This window comes from Propithecus coquereli, unplaced genomic scaffold (assembly GCF_000956105.1).
Source record: "Propithecus coquereli isolate 6110/MARCELLA unplaced genomic scaffold, Pcoq_1.0 Scaffold132, whole genome shotgun sequence".
In the NCBI taxonomy this organism is placed as follows: Eukaryota; Metazoa; Chordata; class Mammalia; order Primates; family Indriidae; genus Propithecus; species Propithecus coquereli.
Window position 1 is genome coordinate 417,525 of NW_012137414.1, and position 7,750 is coordinate 425,274.

At 45.7% G+C, this 7,750-nt stretch overlaps 1 protein-coding gene across 1 annotated transcript in view; it reads right to left on the reverse strand.

Moving 5' to 3' along the window:
- Positions 1 to 6,458, reverse strand: part of CA5B (carbonic anhydrase VB, mitochondrial) — a 35,969-nt gene extending 29,511 nt beyond the window's left edge. The window contains exon 1 of the mRNA XM_012638721.1: positions 6,380 to 6,458. The gene's annotated coding sequence lies outside the window, so the exon portion shown is untranslated. The remainder of the gene's footprint in view (positions 1 to 6,379) is intronic.
- Between the last annotated feature and the right edge of the window lie 1,292 nt (positions 6,459 to 7,750).

Genomic DNA, 7,750 nt, shown 5'->3' on the forward strand with positions numbered 1-7,750 from the left:
AAAAAAAAAAAAAAAAAAGCCGATAAGTGTTATACATGGAAGTTATTATTACTCAAATTGAGTTTGCTAAAATACTACCCATGATATAAATGCAAAAAAACCTAAGAAAACAAAGTAGTTTTGGATAACTTTTAATATCATTTTTTTAAAGCCAATAGCATCAAGCAATTGCAACTAATCAGCATTCCCTTTAATAAAACTGATTTGAACTAAAATGAAATTTTAAAAACTGCTAAGTGATATGGGGAAACTTTGCCATAACTGGTGTTTCCTTTCCACTGGCTTCCATTCCTGAATTGAAGCAATAGTGCATGATTATCTCTTGTCAAGCACTTGCTTGTGTAAAGATGAGAAAGTCATGCTCTTTCCCCATTCCCACAAGCTCAAAATCTACAAGAAAAAACTATTTAAACAAATACCTCTCCCTCTCTTCTTGTTACCTTTTTAAAATTGTGGTAAAATACACATAATAGTTACCATTTTAACCAATTGTAAGCATACAAATTCGGTGGCATTAAATATAGTCATAGTGTTGTGTAACTATCATCACAGTCTATACCTAAAACTTTCCATCCTCCCCAGTATAAACTCTGTACTCATTAAACAACTCCTCCTCCATCCCCCCAGGCCCTGGTAACCTCTCCTCTACTTTATGTCTCTGTGCATTTGCCTATTCTAGGTACCTCATATAAATGGAATCATACAATATTTGTCCTTCTGTGGCTGGCTTATATTACATAGCATAATTAAACAGGTATTTCTTAATCAAAGCCGGATGCGATGACAGCCTTGATTTAGTGATGAGAATATATGGGGCAGAGGCTCTAAGTTTCAGGAAGGGATGATATCTGACCCATGTGTCACAGGGGAGAAGCAATTTCAACAGCAGAGCAGAGGGATGGATGGGGAAACTTCAGGGCTGATGAGCACGTGGGGGGCAATGATTAGGCCTCAAGCTCAGAGAATACAATTGGGGTGGAAATGGGAAGAATCTTAGGCTTACTCAATTAACAATTCCAGTGTCAGGGGGATGTGGGCAAACAAGTGGAAAAGGCCTCCTTTCTTGCTTACAATCTAGTTGAATGAGAAACTTATTAATTTTTAGGAAGATGACACCAAGTACAATGTACTCTCAACAGAAGGATGTGCTGGCTTGGCCTTCAAAGGGAAGGTTGTGATAAGACAAGGCCAAGGGCATGCCCACCAGCCAGGAGAGTTGTACCAACAGATGAGGAGACATGCACACCGCCAGGGCACAAGGTCCTGCACAAAAGGCTATGTGGGGGTCTGAGGCCTGTTAGCATGGCACCCAGAGAAGTCTGGGAATTGACCCTAGGCTTTGCTCCACAGAGAGCCATCAGGAAAGCACTGAGGTTAGACAGGCTGGGCCTGACTCCCAGGGCCATGGCCATGCCTTGGCAACTGCCCTACACTCTGCAGTCATACTGTTTGTGCACAACATGGAGGCTGGCGGCCAATAACACCTGGCCTGGAGGAAGTTTCTTCTGTACACAGCCAGATTGGCTCTCTAGGCCCAAGGATCAGGAGGGATCCAGAGGGCCTGACTTTACCCTCACCCTCTCGGTCACTGTCCTCCACAAAGCCCATCACTCAGTGGTGGACTGCCTACAGTGGTCCAGAAGTCTGAACCTCTGTCTGTCCCCCAGAATGTTGCTGATCTCACTGCAGGGGACCCTGATTCTGAAGATTTCCTTTTGTGTTCCTTAGACAAACAAACGAAATGGTCCCAAACCTATTTTTTTTTTTTAGAGATGGGGTCTTACTATGTGGCCCAGGCAGGTCTTGAACTCCTGGCCTCAAGAGATCCTCCTGCCTCAGCCTCCCGAATAGCTGGGACTACAGGCATCAGCCACAGTGCTGGCCCAAACCTATTTTTTGAAACAAAGCCAAGAGTATGTCTGAACTTCCCATCATTCCAAGTCTGCTATTAATATTTGTCGATGCGCATGCCCAGGGGATGCAGTGGAAGGTGGGGCTGGATGAGGATTTGAGATTAATCTGGGGAACATGAATTTCCAAGAGACTAGAAGGCTTTCAGCTATTATTCCATGTGTGTAGGAGGAAGCACTGATGGTTTCTGATGACTGACAGCAGAGCACAGGATGAATGGGAATGGGCGAAGAATGAAGGCAGGGAAGTCAAGGAGAAGGTGATTCCTTCAACCACCCTTCATTCAATCCATCACTCTTTTATTCTTTCTTTCATCAAGATATCAAGTGAACATCTGTTAAATACCAGATACTGTTCTAGGCTCACTGGGGAACAGAACAAAGTCCCTACCCTGGTGGAGCTTACATTCTAGTAGGGGGATACAGATAATAAACAACAAATACAATAAATAAGTCAGTTGCAGAGACAATTACAATATGTCCAGTGAAAATTAGAGGAGGATAAGGTGAATTTTGAGTGCCACTGGAGAGAGGGTATTGTATTTTGAAATATATTGCTCAGGGGAGGCCTCATTGAGAAGGCGAAATTTGAGCAAAGGATTGAAGGAGGTAGGGAATTAGTTACATGGCTATCTAGAGGAAGGACATTCCAGGTGGGGCAACTGCCTGGGCAAAGACTCTGAAGTGGGAGCATGTCTGGCACATTCAAGGGATAAGGAGGCTAATATGTCAGAAGTGGAGTGAACTGGGTGGAAGGGAGTAGGAGATGAAGTCCAGGGGTAATGAGTGCCAGATGAAGTAGACTTCTAGGCTATTATAAGAGTTCTTCCCTAAGTCAGAGTTTCTCAACGTTCGCACTATTGACATTTTTGACCAGATGATTCTTGGTTGTTAGGGAGCTATCCTGTGCATTTTAGGGTGTTTAGCAGCATCCCTACTGGCTGGCATCCATAAGATGCTAGTAGCACCCTATATAAGAGCTGTGATAACAAAAAATGTCTCCAGACATTGCTAGCAGTCTTTTGAGGGAGAAGGGGTAGGGTTGCCCCAGGTTGAGAACCACTGCTTAAAGTGCAATGGGGAGACAATGGGGATTTTTGAGCAGAGGATTTAACAATCTGATTTATATTTTTAAATCATCACTCAACTTGTCCTATTGAAAAATCACCTTGAGGAGTATAGAGGGGTTGGGACAGGAAAGAAGTAGGCAGATCCTTCAGGATAATCCAGGGACTTGAACTAAAGATGTCACAGTGGAGGTGGTAAAAAGTGGTTGGATTTGGATATCTTGGAGATACAGCCAGTAAGAAGTGAAAGGAGTTAAGAATTACTGTTAGATTCTTGGCCTAAGCAAGCAGATGAGTAGAGTTGCCATGAACTGAGATAGGGAAGACAGTGGGTAAAACAGGTTTTTAGGTGGGAAATCAGTAGCTCACTTTTGGCCATGTGGAATTTGAAATGAAATCCAATAATCTAAGTGAGACAATATGAATCACTGAACTGGGCAGGGACAGTAGAAATAGGGTATTTTGTCTTCAAGAAATAGCCATTTTTTAAAAGAGACAGCCATTTTGATTTAAAAAAAAATAGGGTTTGGCACTCAACCAAAGAAGTAAAAAAGAAGAAGTGGAAGAAGGCCTCATGATTTTATGGTTGGAGTGATACTGGTGGTGGAATGAGGATGAATCCCTGAACAGAGAAACAGAACCCGGCACGCGAAACAGGAAGGGGGAAGATGGAGGTCTTACTGCTAATCATATTGGATGTGAGGTGCCAATGGGACAGCCCAGAGAAACTGTCTAGGAGGAAAAGGTGGAAATGTAGCTCTGGTGCTCAGGAGCAGTCAGGAAGCTAGAGACAGAAAGAAAATTCCCTCCCCCCAGGAGTTACAGGTGTATGGAGGGAGGCTGACCAAAAGGAGCAATCAGGATGCCAAGAGACAGAGAAGGAACAGTCAAAGGCAATCAAGGAAGGAAGGAGCATGGAAAGTGAGGTGAGGAGGGTTCCAGGAAAATTCGAATAAATGGAAACTCACTTTAGCTAAGGCTAGGTTATGCTATCTCTAACAATACATGCGGTTATTGATGCTCAGGCCTAAGGCCAATTCCCTCTGTTAAATTAAAAGTAATAATTTGTTAAGAGTTGGTTATTTAAACTTACTGAACTCACAAAATCCAAGCTTGTGAAACCAAAAATAATGTTTAACCATCAAACACAGCACACAATGATGAACTACTACATTACTGTATTTCCTGGGGAATCTGTCCATACTTAAGTTTTCCATAGAGATGGGTCCATCGGCTCCATGGGCCAAAGTGGAGCTTTCTGTGCTATATGTCCTTTGCTCTCACTGATTATTTATGTATATCCTTGGATTTTACTAACATGCCCCTTATCTGCTCTTTTGCAGACTTAGAAATGTGTGGAAAAAGAAAAGATTCTGAAAACCCTTAATGTATCATTCATAAATCACATATTTATTAAATGACAAGCAGTTTGAACTCTGTCTGATTAAGCCATTTATATTTATGTGAAATAGACTGCAAAAAAATGTACTTTGACCAAAGGTTACAATTACATTGAAAAAAATTCTTTGATTCTCAACAGATTGACCCTTTGTTTTCTCTGATTTCAAAAGGAAACAAGACTTTTGCAATTCCCTGAAATCAAAATTAGAGGTTAGGTTGCCATATATTGACTGAGAAAGCTTAGCTTCCTCCTGTCACCCACTTCTTCCCTGGGAGCATGATCCCAATCTGAGGTAGCCAAAGGTTTCAAAATTTATTTCTAATAACTGCTCTGTGTGCTGCAACTAATCACCCAGTGTGGCCAATGAGTTGAAATGCATTTTCTCCTTTCCACCAGATTTTCAAAACATTCATATTCATTCATTCCCTCACAATTCACTCAACTTTTATTTCCTTCCAACTATGAGTGGTTGCAGCCTTTTGCCTGGCTCCAAGGAGAACAGGGCAGGTATGTACAAGCACAAAGAATGGTGCCCTTGCTGCTTTGGGTCTTTCAGGTACTGAGGTAAAAAAATAACTGAGTAAAAGTAGAAAGTCCTAGAAAGCTGAAAGGTTTTCCATTTCCAACATATCTGAGAACAGTGGTCACTTTAAGAGATGTACAGGGACAGCTCAAGGGTAGGGTAGGCAGCTTCTCTAGCCAGAGAAATGGGGCTTCTCCTCTCCATATTCTAGCAAGGCTTTTTTTTTTTTTTGAGACAGAGTCTCACTGTGTTGCCCGGGCTAGAGTGCCGTGGCGTCAGCCTAGCTCACAGCAACCTCAGACTCCTGGGCTCAAGCGATCCTTCTGCCTCAGCCTCCCGAGTAGCTGGGACTACAGGCATGCGCCACCATGCCCAGCTAATTTTTTCTATATATATTTTTAGTTGTCCAATTAATTTCTTTCTATTTTTAGTAGAGACGGGGTCTCGCTCTTGCTCAGGCTGGTCTCAAACTCCTGACCTAGAGCGATTCTCCTGCCTCGGCCTCCGAGAGTGCTAGGATTACAGGCCTGAGTCACCAAGCCCAGCCTCCAGCAAGGCTTTTAAACAGCTGAGTGAAGATAGGCCAGATTACCAGTAAAGGAAGAGGGAAGCAGAAAGCAATGTGGTTTTCAGTGGCTGAGAGAACAGGTTCTAGCCGAGGGAAGGTGCAACATTAACTCCCCCTATTTCTCAAACTTTCCCAGTGAAAATACACGGGAGGGGAGGGCACTGACATTAATATTAACGAGTTGCCACCAGCCTCAGGGCAGAAGCATCTAACAATAAATGCTACAAAGAATCACAGCCATCCACATTGTATTGGAGGCTCCTCTCTTCCAGCTTTAGGGCGGAGCACAAAACAACAATGCCAGAAGAAGGAATTGCGAAGTGAAGGCTCACATTTGTCAACATGGCACAGTTATGATGCTGATCCCCTGCCCTGCGAGTGGCTGTGAGTCTGTCCACAGCCCCGGGCGTAGTTAGTGGGGTGGTGAGAGATACAATGTAGTTCCGAGGGAGTTCCAGTTTACCTCACCTCGGTTTCTGAAACTACAACCTTAGGTTTGTAGCCCTTACCCCCGTCTCCAGCTATTTCACAGCAGGCCGGACTTTCTTGAGTTATTTACATTCAACCAACCCTGCCAACACCCCCTCCCAAGGAACTGCCCTCCCGCCCCCCGACAAACTGTCTGGAACAGCTGTTCTCCCGTCAAGTGCAAAGAACCCTAAAGGAGGTGCATCCGTCTAATGACTCCCATAGTGGAGGAATAGGGGTGGGGTGGGGGAGGCCAATGCCCCATTAGGGCCCCGCCCAGTCCTCCGGGGCGCCCCGCAGGGACCCGGGCAGTACTGGCGGAACTAACAGCTAGCTGTCCGGGCTCCAGGACCCGGGACGGCGGGTCTTGGGAGGACCCGGACTCTCTGCGTCGGCCCACCCCTGCTGTCGCCCCCACCCCATTCGGCCGCTGGTCCTTACCTGAGAGTTTCCCCAGATCACAAACCAGCCGCTAGCTCGCCTCTCTGGACCCGCTGCCCACGCGCCCGGCCATCGTAGCCCCGCCCCTTCACGCCCCGCCCCACAGCCCAGACCACGCCCTCGTTTGAGGCCACGCCCCCACCTGGCATCTGCGCCCCGCTGCGGCCGTACGTACCGCCCTGGTCACGCCCCACAGCACCGCACCAGCCTCTGCCCTCCATCCTGGCCACACCCCTTTCGCCACAATCACGCCCCTTCCATCTAGGCCTCGCCCCTTTCTCCGTCCTAGCCACGCCTTTGCGCTCCGCCTCCGCTCCCCCCTCCCGCCTGGGCCACACCTCTGAGCTCAGCTATGGTCCCGCCGCCGCTCCTTCCCCGGTCCAACTCCCTCTTTGTCCCCGCGCCCACAGTTGGCGGCATCTGTGGAGACTGCAGGCTTAAGAGCCTCATCTAAAAATTACTTTCCTCAGGTTTCTCCCATTTCTAAACACCACGACTTGATGTGCTGAGAACAGTTAGTAGGGGAACAAACACTGGACGTGTCCTTTTCCCGCTAGTTTTCATGTCCAATTTACCCCAGTTTCTTCGAGCTAGTTTTTGTGTCCTCTGAACTCGAGCTGTGGACCCGTGTTCCTTCCAGCCAGTTTTCATACCCTCTAAACCAGAACTGTGCATGTGCTCCTTCTAGCCCCTTAGCCGACCTGAAAAGCTAGGCTGATGAGTGGAGTAAACAGAATCCCTCCACTTACTGATGCCTCCTCTGGATGACATTTCCTGGGCACCAAATGCCCTCTTGCTGTCTAAGGCCTGTCGCGACATCGCCCCCCACTTAGCCTGAAACTCCGGTTGCAGTCTGTGCTCTGAGATTGCTCTTGCTGTCCTTGTTCCTGCCGTTCACAACTCTGGCTGCACGTGAAAAATGCGAAGAGGTTATAACCAGCTTTTTTTCCCCCTTTACATAAATCTCTGGCCCATTCATTTCAGTCACATTTATTGAGTATATGCTCTTCTGACAAATAAAACAAACCTCAAGGAACTTACAGTCTGAAGTTGCCCCAACCTGGGTTTGGATGTGACAAGAAGTGATGAGAAAGTTAGGGAAGATATGGTAAGGGTGGAAAAGTATTTGGTAATCACAGGTCTTCTTGATCCCATTAGTAGAAATATTAGGGTAGCGAACATAGGAAGCCACTTCTATAGTATTTAGTACACTTCTTTACACAATACATTCTCAATAAATCTTGACTGAATATCTACCCTTTCCTCACGTATAGAAAGATATAATTTCCTCCCTTTGCAGCAGTAAAATTTGCTACTTATATTTGCTACTTATGTTGCTACTTATATTATTTCTTTGTACACAAACGATAA